This window comes from Octodon degus, unplaced genomic scaffold (assembly GCF_000260255.1).
Source record: "Octodon degus isolate 3935 unplaced genomic scaffold, OctDeg1.0 scaffold00051, whole genome shotgun sequence".
In the NCBI taxonomy this organism is placed as follows: domain Eukaryota; kingdom Metazoa; phylum Chordata; class Mammalia; order Rodentia; family Octodontidae; genus Octodon; species Octodon degus.
The window spans coordinates 10,083,796-10,093,417 of NW_004524627.1; the positions used below are offsets into that span (position 1 = coordinate 10,083,796).

Consider the following 9,622-nt stretch of genomic DNA (forward strand, 5'->3'; position numbering starts at 1 on the left):
GGAATAAGTGCTGCCTTGGCAAGCGCAAGGGTCTGAGTTCAATCCCCAGTTCCACAAAAAAAAAGAAAAAAAGAAAGAAAGAAAATACCTTCCCAAAAAAAGCTGATACATTCTGGAGCATGCCTATCAAAATTCATGATGAAATGAGCTATTTTCATGATAATAGGTACCTAAATTAATTAATAAGCACAGTATTAATACTTGTAAGACCTGGGGCGAAGGGCCAGGATGGTAGCTCAGTGGCATAGTGTCTGGCAAGCACAAGACCCTGACTTTGATTCCTGTTTACAAAAAAGAGCTGGGACAAGGCTTCTCAAATGACAACACATGCTCTGACTCAGATTTAATGCAAAACATGGAAATTTACAAGATTGGCCTACAATGGCCACCCACAATGGCCATAATTATAGAAGAATGATAAAGATCTCTCTCCACACTAGAGATCTAAAGGATCCAGGCAAAGGCCTGGAACCCACAGCAATGTCCCCTATGAGTCTACATCAGGAGGCTGAAGGAACCATGATGGAAGACTGAGGGATCATGGTGGAAGGTCGAAGGATCGGTGCTAAAAGCTAGAGTCTGTACTGACAAACCAAATGGCCAATGCTGCAAATTGAAGAATATGCACTGCAAGCCAACAGATGATTCCCAAGGCCAAAGCAAAGACTAGAGGTCTGGACGCTGGGGGTTACGGGACCGAAGAGGTTATCAGAACATACACAGTCATGCTGCCTCAAAAGATAGTTAAGCATTCCCAGGCACAGAATAGAGCTTCACAAGTTGGGAATACTTTTCAAACCATCTCTCAGCCTGGAAAGTAAAACAGAAGCCAAGTGACTCAAAGATCATCTGGGAACAGAACAGTCCAATGGCAGCTCATGAACATATGGATGAAGATACTCTGCAAGTAGCAGTGGGATACTTTGAGAAAGGTCCCATTAAAATTTCACAAAGTAAAGATAAAATTTTGAAGAAACACTTGGAAACTATGGAAAATGTGGCTTGGAAAAATGGGTTAGCTCCAGAAGACATTGATATTTTACTGAATGTGGCTCTCAGTGGCAAATTTGGAAATGCTGTAAACACACGGATACTGAAGTGCATGATTCCAGCTACTTTAATATCAGAAGATTCTGTGGTTAAAGCAATCTCCTGGATCTGTGCTGGCAAGTGTTCTGGTAACACCAAGGCACTTTTCTATCGTTGGCTGGTTGCAATGTTTGACTTCATTGAAAATAAGGAGCAAATTAACTTGCTTTATGGAGTTTTCTTTGCTTCATTGCAAGATGATGCACTGTGCCCTTATGTCTGCCACTTGCTATATTTACTCACCAAAAAAGACAATGTCAAGCCATTTCATGTAAGAAAACTGCTTGATATTCAGGCCAAAATGGGAATGCAACCTCATCTCCAGGCTTTGTTGTCACTTTACAAGTGCTTTGCTCCTGCTTTGATTTCTGTATCTTTGCCTACAAGGAAGAAGATCTACTTTAAGAATTCAAAGGATCTTTGGTATTCAGCTGTGCTTGCTGTGAGATTTAGAGATCATGGATCTTTTTCTGAACCTCTAAATCTGACATTAAGTCCAGTTAATTTACATCCTCTAAAAAGAAAATGGAATTCTCACTTAGTTATTCCAGGGCTAAAGTCTGGTAACTATGCTAATGGATGTGGAAAAAAGGAGATGAGTTTTTCTGATTGTCTTAGTTGCAGTGGATCACTTCCAGTAGAGCAGCTTAAGAGCTTCTCTCTACTCTTACAAAACATGCATTGCTTAGAGCTTTCTTCTCAGATGGGCTCAGTGCTAAACAACTCGCTGCTACTTCACTATATGAACTGTGTCAGAGATGAGTCAGTCTTACTGAGGCTGTACCACTGATTGAGTCAAATATTACAAGAAGAATGTATTTGGTATAAGGTGAATGATTATGAACATGGAAAAGAATTTACCACCTTCTTGGACACAGTCATCAGGGCAGAGTGCTTCTTACAAGAGGAGTTTTATCCCTGTGAAGCTTTCCTGTACAAGAGCATTCCTCTCTGGGATGGCATTTGTTGTTGGTCACAGATCCTTCAGCTTGTGAGCTGGATTCCTTTTAGTAGCTTCTCTGAGGTGAAGCCACTACTTTTTGACCACCTGACACAACTCTTCTTTACATCATCCATTTATTTCAAGTGTAGTGTTCTTCAGTGTTTAAAAGAGCTACTGGAGAATTGGCTGTTAGGGCTTTCTACAGACATCCACAAGAAACTTATGAGAAGTCCTCTAGAGACAACTTTGGGTGGATCCATGAACTCTGTGTCTGCACTGATTGACTATGTAGTCCATACTGTCCACTACTGCCATGCATTTGGATAGCACCAGTACTTTCTTGCTGCACTTTATTTTGGATTTCTATGAGAAGGTATGTGACATATATATAAATCATGACCTTCCATTAGTGGTATTGTTTCCTCCTGGGATCTTCTATTCTTCACTCCTCAGCTTGGATACCAGTATCTTGAACTAACTTTGTTACATTATGCACAGGTATCATAAAAATTTGATGGCTGCCAAGAAGAATGAGTTAGTACAAAAGGCAAAGTCAGTGTTCAGTTATAGCAGCAAGACTTGTTAACAATTTAATCAGTATTTGACAACCATGGTTGGTTGCCTGTGGACATCCAAACCCTTTGAGAAAGGAATATACATTGATCCCAAAATCCTAGAAGAAACTGGAATAGTAAAGTATAAAAGCAGCTTAAATATAATCCATCTCCCTTCTCTATTGAGCTATGCTGCTTTCTTTGTGCTACAGGAAAACCCAGAAGAAAGGACAGTAAACCTGAGGTCTATTCAGGGGAAGAAATGGATCTTGTATTTGGATTATTTATTTTCAGAAGGATTACAAGGCTTGAAATTGTTCATATGAAGTAGTATTCATCATTCTTCTGTCCCATGATCAGAAGGCATAACTACAGCAATGAACATTAAATAATGAAAGCTGGCATAAAACAAACTGAATGCTGGACTAAATCCTCATTGCTGGCAAGACCATCTAGCTCAACTTGAATTTCCATATTTGATTCACTGAAAGACTACAGTCTTCAAATAGTGTTCAGACTGGCCTTTTGACCATAACTCAGAAGAACCCTGATGTGGCTAACTTATGTTTCAGGAGCTGGATTTTTAGCCTACTTGTGAAAAATTACCTCTTTGTTATCAGGCCGTGCCTTCCACTAAATTATGCAGGAGGAGACAAATATGCTTTGTGGTGAGATATTTTACAGTTTTGTGTACTATAACCTGCACTGATAGAAGAGAGCAGATATGGTAGTGGGAGCTAATGCACAGACATACCCATGCAAAACACTCTGCTACCTTAGTGGAAGCTCTGTGGATATTGCCATTTTTGGTACATGAACATTGCCAGCCCCAAATTAATAGAAGACAATATATGTGACTCTAATGCCTAAAATAGCTGATTGGGTCTTAGGTCTTTACTGGTAGCAATTTAAAGAGAATAGAAAGAGGAGAGAATTATGGGGATGATTGAGGTATTTCTGTTTATTCCTGTTTTACTTTATGGAAATGCTTTATTTTACTTGTGCGTAAATGAGCATATCTCATTTTAAAATATTTAGCCCTGGACAGTTTAATTGCAACTTTATTTGCATAAGTATTTCTGAAGCTTTTTTTTTTATTTGAGGAACCAAGGATTGAACTCAGGCCCTTGCACTTGCCAGGAAAGCACTTACTCCACTGAGCCACTTTTGCAGCCCCTATAAATATTTTAAATAACTATAATATATAGCTTAAAATTTACTATAAAATTTTCCTTCAGGGCTACTGAAAAACTTTCATCCTTTTAATAAAATTTGTATTATTTGAGAAGGACAAAGCTGAATTAACTTTGTTTAAAGGACCTATTTTTTTTTTGGTTCTTTTTCTTCCTTCCATTCAAGCAAGAACAATATTATTGGGTATTTTGAAACTAGAAATCCCATTCATTGATTTAATTGATATTTATTAAGTATCTTACTGTGTGCCAGGTATTCTGTGTGCTGATTATCCAGCTGTGACTAACGCAAAGTACCTGCTTTTATAGACTTTGCATATCAGTGAAGAAGAGAGACAATAAGCATATAAGTAAATATATCTCAGATGCTGTGAAGAAAATTCATGGGGTAAGAAGAGACTGTGGAGAGGGTTTGTTCCTCATGAAAAGTGGTTATAGACAGCCTCTTTGAAGAAGTGTCATAGGTTGAGACCCTAATGAAGTAAGCATATAAGACATGTGACTATTTTGAGAAAAAGCCACTCCGAACAGCGTTAAAGGCAGTAAAGTGGCCCCAAAATGGTAATATATATGTCATATTTGAGGAATAACAGAGAAGTTAGTGAGATTAACATAGTGTTTAAAAGGAGTGGAAAGAAATTATATAGGGAAGAAGCCAGAGATTGGTTCATGAAGTGTCTTTATAGCCTGGTCTGAGTATGTCAATGGAAACCATTAGAGAGATTGAGAAAAGGAGTTGGATAATTTGACTCCCCTGTATGATATATGGAGCTGCAATAGAAAGATTACATTGTGGAAGATTGAAGGGCGGGGGAGACAAAGATCAGTTAGCTTCTGTTCTAGTCTTCAGCTAGTGACCTAGCTGATGAGGAAATGGTTAGATATTGGATTTAGGGTGTATTGTGAAGATAGAGAAGTTAGGATCTGCTGATATTAGTAGGAGGAAAAAGAGGAATTAAAAATTATTCCTAGATTTTTGACCCTTCCAGGAAACAGATGGGGCATACCTGAGGTAGATCAGATTTGGAGATGTATGGAATTGAATTCTATGATGCGAGGTTGGAAATATCCAACTGGGAATTGGATATTTAACTCTGGGCTTCAAGGTACAATTTAGAACTGGAGAAATTAGTTTGCAAGGAATGATGGAATAACTGTGGCACTGGATGACATCACCTAGTGCAGCTAGAAAAGTTAGCAAAGGAGCAAGTCCTGGTATGCCAACATAAGGAAGGAGAGGTAGAAAGGAAAACCCAATCAATAACAGGGGAGGATTTATTAGGAGTCTAGAAGGAAAATGAGACTAGTATGCCAGGAAAAGAAAGTGTTTACAAATGATGAATTATTTCCACATGTTCTCACATGCATGAGGAAGTTGAAAAAGTTGTTTTATGTAAGTAGAGGGTAGAATAGTGTTTCTCAGAAGCTGGAAACGGTGGGGAGAAGATAGCTAACTCCTAGATAGAGGAGTCATTGAATAGAAGGAATTAGCATTGTAAGACAACTATGGTTGACAACTATTGACTGTATATTTCTAAAGATCTACTAGAGAAGATTTTCAACGCCTCCCAGTAAAAAGAAATGATGTGCTTGAGGTGATGGGTATGCCATTTACCCGGACTGTATTGTTACATAAGTGTATATGTATAGAGGTGCCTCATTGTACCCTACAGATACGTTCTGCTATGTGTCAGTTAATTTTTGAAGTTAAGTAATAAAATCAGAAATAAAGTTCCTCAAAAACAACAACAAAAAACAAAAAACAACAAAACAACAACAACAAAAAAGACTAGAGGTCTTCTGAAGAGAATAGCACCTGTCCCAGATGACAAGAAAGACTGGAGTGTCTCTGAGAACAGCTGAAGATTCTCTGAGGAAAAATCAGGTAAAATGAAGCTCTTCCAAGTAAAATCACCTGAAATCCTTTTCTCCTGTTTTCCTTTTGTACCACTACAATAACAATCATCCTTAAAGTTAGCTTTCCATGCCCAGAACAATGCTGACTCAATACAGTTGGTCATTCCTCACTCAAGTTAACAGTTAATCAATTAAACACCACAACCACAAACCAACACTCTCCCAATTCTCAAGGATATCTTAGAAAGAGACAATGAAGTTAACAGTGACAAAATGTCCAATGTAAGGAATATACAAACTGGGGTGAGAAGTTAAGTAGAATGAAAAGTTAAGAAGCAGCAACAAGAAAATAAGACTAACTGGAATAAGCCTAAGACCTATCAGTAATAACTTGAAATGAATGGTCTCAATTCCCCTATTAAAAGACACAGATTGGAGAATGGATTAAGAAAAAATTAATCATATTCTGTATGAAAAAATATATTTAACCGAAAACAACATCCTTAGACTAAAAGTCAAAGGATGAAAACAGTATTTCATGCAATGGGAATGAGAAAAAAAAAAAGCAGGCGTATCCTTATATTCATACAAAGTGAACTTCAAGCCAAAATTGATCAAAAGAGACAAAGAAGATCATTATATATTTGTTAATGAAACAATCCTACATAAAGATAACAATTATTACTATGTATACATCAAATAATGGCACACTTAACTTCATACAACATGTTCTACTGGTCATAAAAGATCAGATAAACATAAACACAATTATAGTGTCAAACTCAATACTCCACTATCACAAATAGACAAATCACCTACACAAAAAACAATGACAAAAAGAGTCTTCATAAAATGTTCAAACAAAAGGATTTAATAGTCACAGAATGTTCCACCCAACAACTAAATAGTCATTCTTACCATCAGATGGAACATTCTTAAAGATAAAACACACACTAGCCAATAAAGAAAGCATATATAAATGTAAAAGAATTGGTATCAAACTATATATATATCACTGAATCATAGTGCAATGCAACTAGAAATTGATGGCAAAAGAAAACACATTATGTGAAAAGATGGAAACTAAATAGTATGCTCAAATAAAAAATGGGTTATAGAAAAATTAAGGAAGAATCAAGACAGTTTCTATAAATAAACAATAATGCCACTACAACATACCAGAATTCATGGAGCACAACAAAAACAGTCTTAAGAGAGTTTATAACTGTGAATGCCCACACCACAAAAATTTGACATCTTTCATGAAAATAATATAGAAGGATCTTTTCAATCTGCTAAAAGCTATTTACTAACCTACTTCTAACATCAAATGTGAGAAACTTGGAAAGCTTTTTTCTAAAATCAGAAGCAAGAATAATGTCCACTATCACCACTTCTGTTTGACATATTACTCAGAACATTAGCAAGAGGAATTAGGCAGGATAAAGAAATGAAAAGGATATATGTATAAAAGGAAGAAGTTAAATTGTAATTTGTAGTGATCCTCTAGGCAGATATGTAAGATCCCCCTAAAATTTGCTAGAAGATACTTATAATGAATAATCAAATTCAGTAATATAGCAGGACATGATATTAACACAAAATTTAATAGTATTCCACTGAGAAAGCAATTATGAAAAAAATTATCATTCACAATAGTACTAAATAAATTAAATACTTAGGAATAAACTAAAGAAGTGAAGGACCTCTACAAAGAAAACTACAGTACTCTGAAGTAGGAAATAAAATAGTACATCAGGAAATGAAACAATATCCCCTGTTCCTAGGTATGTAAGATGAATGTAGTCAAAATTACCATAGTTTCAATTTTATATACAGAAAAAATTCTTTACAGAACTGGGGAAAGCAATCTTAAAATTCATATGGAAGCAGAGGAGATGGAAAACAGTAAAAAAAAAAATCTGGAGAAAAAAGAGCAAAATGGGGGCATCACAACCCTTGACTTAAAGTTATATTACAAAGCTACAGTGATGAAAACAATATAGTACTGGCAAAGCAATGGACACGAGATTCAATGGAACAGAGTAGATTCAGAAACAATCCTACATTCACTCAACTGTTTGATCTTTGACAAGAAGATCGAAAACATTCACTAGAGGAAAGATAGTCTGTTTAATAAATGACATTGGGAAGACTGGATGTCCACAGAGAGAATATTGAATCTAGACCCATATCTCTCACCATGTACAAAACTGAAGTCAAAATGGATTAAAGAAGTAAATGTTAAAAGGGAAACAACCTGCTGGAAGATACAACAGGTGAAACTTTTAAAGTTACAGGAGTAGGCAAGGACTTTCTGGAAAGAATACTGATTGCACAGGAGATAGTATTGAGAATCAATGGATGGAAGGAGTCCTATCAAATTAAAATGGTTCTTCACAGCAAGAGGAATAAGTGAAATTAAAGCCTACAGAATGTGAGATGTACTAGCTATTCCTCAGACAGAGGTTTATGTCTATAAAAAGAACTTAAAAATTAGATCTCCCAAATAAAAGACCTCATAAAAAATGGGCAACTAGATATATAGACATTTCACAGAAGACAAAATACAAATGGTTAATAATAACATAAAGAGATGTTCAACATCACTGGCTATTAGAGAAAGACAAATCAAAACAACACTTCCATCTAACCCCAGAAAGAATGGCCATCATCAAATAACAACACATACTAGTAAGTCTGTAGGGAATAAAGGAACCCTTGCACAATGTTGATGGGAATATAAACTAATAAAACTACTATAGAAATCAGTGCAAAGATTCCTCAAAAATCTCGAACAGAAATTTTATTTGAATGAACTGTTACCCTTCTTATTGTTTTCCCCAAAGAGTTAAAATCATATCATAATAATACATAGTCATTTTTATATCAGCACAACTGATAATATCTAAATCTTGGCAGCAGCCTATATGTTCATCAGCAGATGAATAAACAGATGAATAAATAAAGTAAATGTCGTATTTAAGCCTAAAGAAAGACAAATGAGCCATTTATAGGAAAATGGATACGTCTTGAGACCACGATGTTAAGTGCAATACATTAGACACGCTAGCTTAACTATTGCATGCTTTCTCTTACATGATAAACCTAAATTTTAAATAAACAGCAAAATAAAAGAGAATAGGAAGTAGGGAGGTAGATCATTCTCAGTTGGGAAGGAGATCAAGAGATAGCGAGAGGAGGAGAAAGAAAGGGGATTCAAAAAGGAATCGGGATGTGTTATGTACATGTAACAACTCCACACAAGGAATATAAACATTATGTACTGCAAGCATACTAAAAGAATTAAAAATACAGAAAAGTAAATAAGTTATCTTTTAATTAAAGAAATAGAATCTAGGGCTGGGGAGATGGCTCAGTGGTCTAAGCACCTGCCTGGCAAGCACAAGGACCTAGCACCTAATCCCCAGTGCTAGATGCCACCCTGACCCTGGACTCTGGCAGTGCTGTGCTGGCTCAAAACCTGGCATGGTTTCACATACCTCTAATCCCGGCCCTGGGGAGGCTGAAACAGGAGGATCACTATGAGCTGCTGCATAGCAAGACCCTGTATCAATAAATAATTTGTAAAAAGGAAATGGATTCTGGATTAAAAAATTTTGTATATATATTTCTATATATGTAACGTGCTTTAGTAGAAGATAAACCTTCAAAATGTTTTAGCAAATTCATAATTATTGTCTTTTGTATGTATGTACCTTGACATTTAAGTTTAATATCTTTATTGTTTCATTAACTGTCATATAATTCTAGAACTTCAATGCCTATGAACTCCATTTAATGTGGGGCTACATTTCTGAGTAAAATTAATACAAATTCTTAGATTTTAATTCCTTGTGATTCCTTCTTTTTTCCCATAATTTTATTGATAAACCAATAGCAATGAGACAGTTTCAAATCAAATTGGTAGGACAGTTTCAATAATTAACACATTGCATACATTCTTCCTAGTGGTTAATTGCTGT

General features: G+C 35.9%; 1 pseudogene; it reads left to right on the forward strand.

Annotated features, from left to right (window-relative positions):
* The first annotated feature begins 725 nt into the window (after window positions 1-725).
* LOC101560469 lies at window positions 726-2,942 on the forward strand (annotated as a pseudogene).
* The last annotated feature ends 6,680 nt before the right edge of the window (window positions 2,943-9,622 follow it).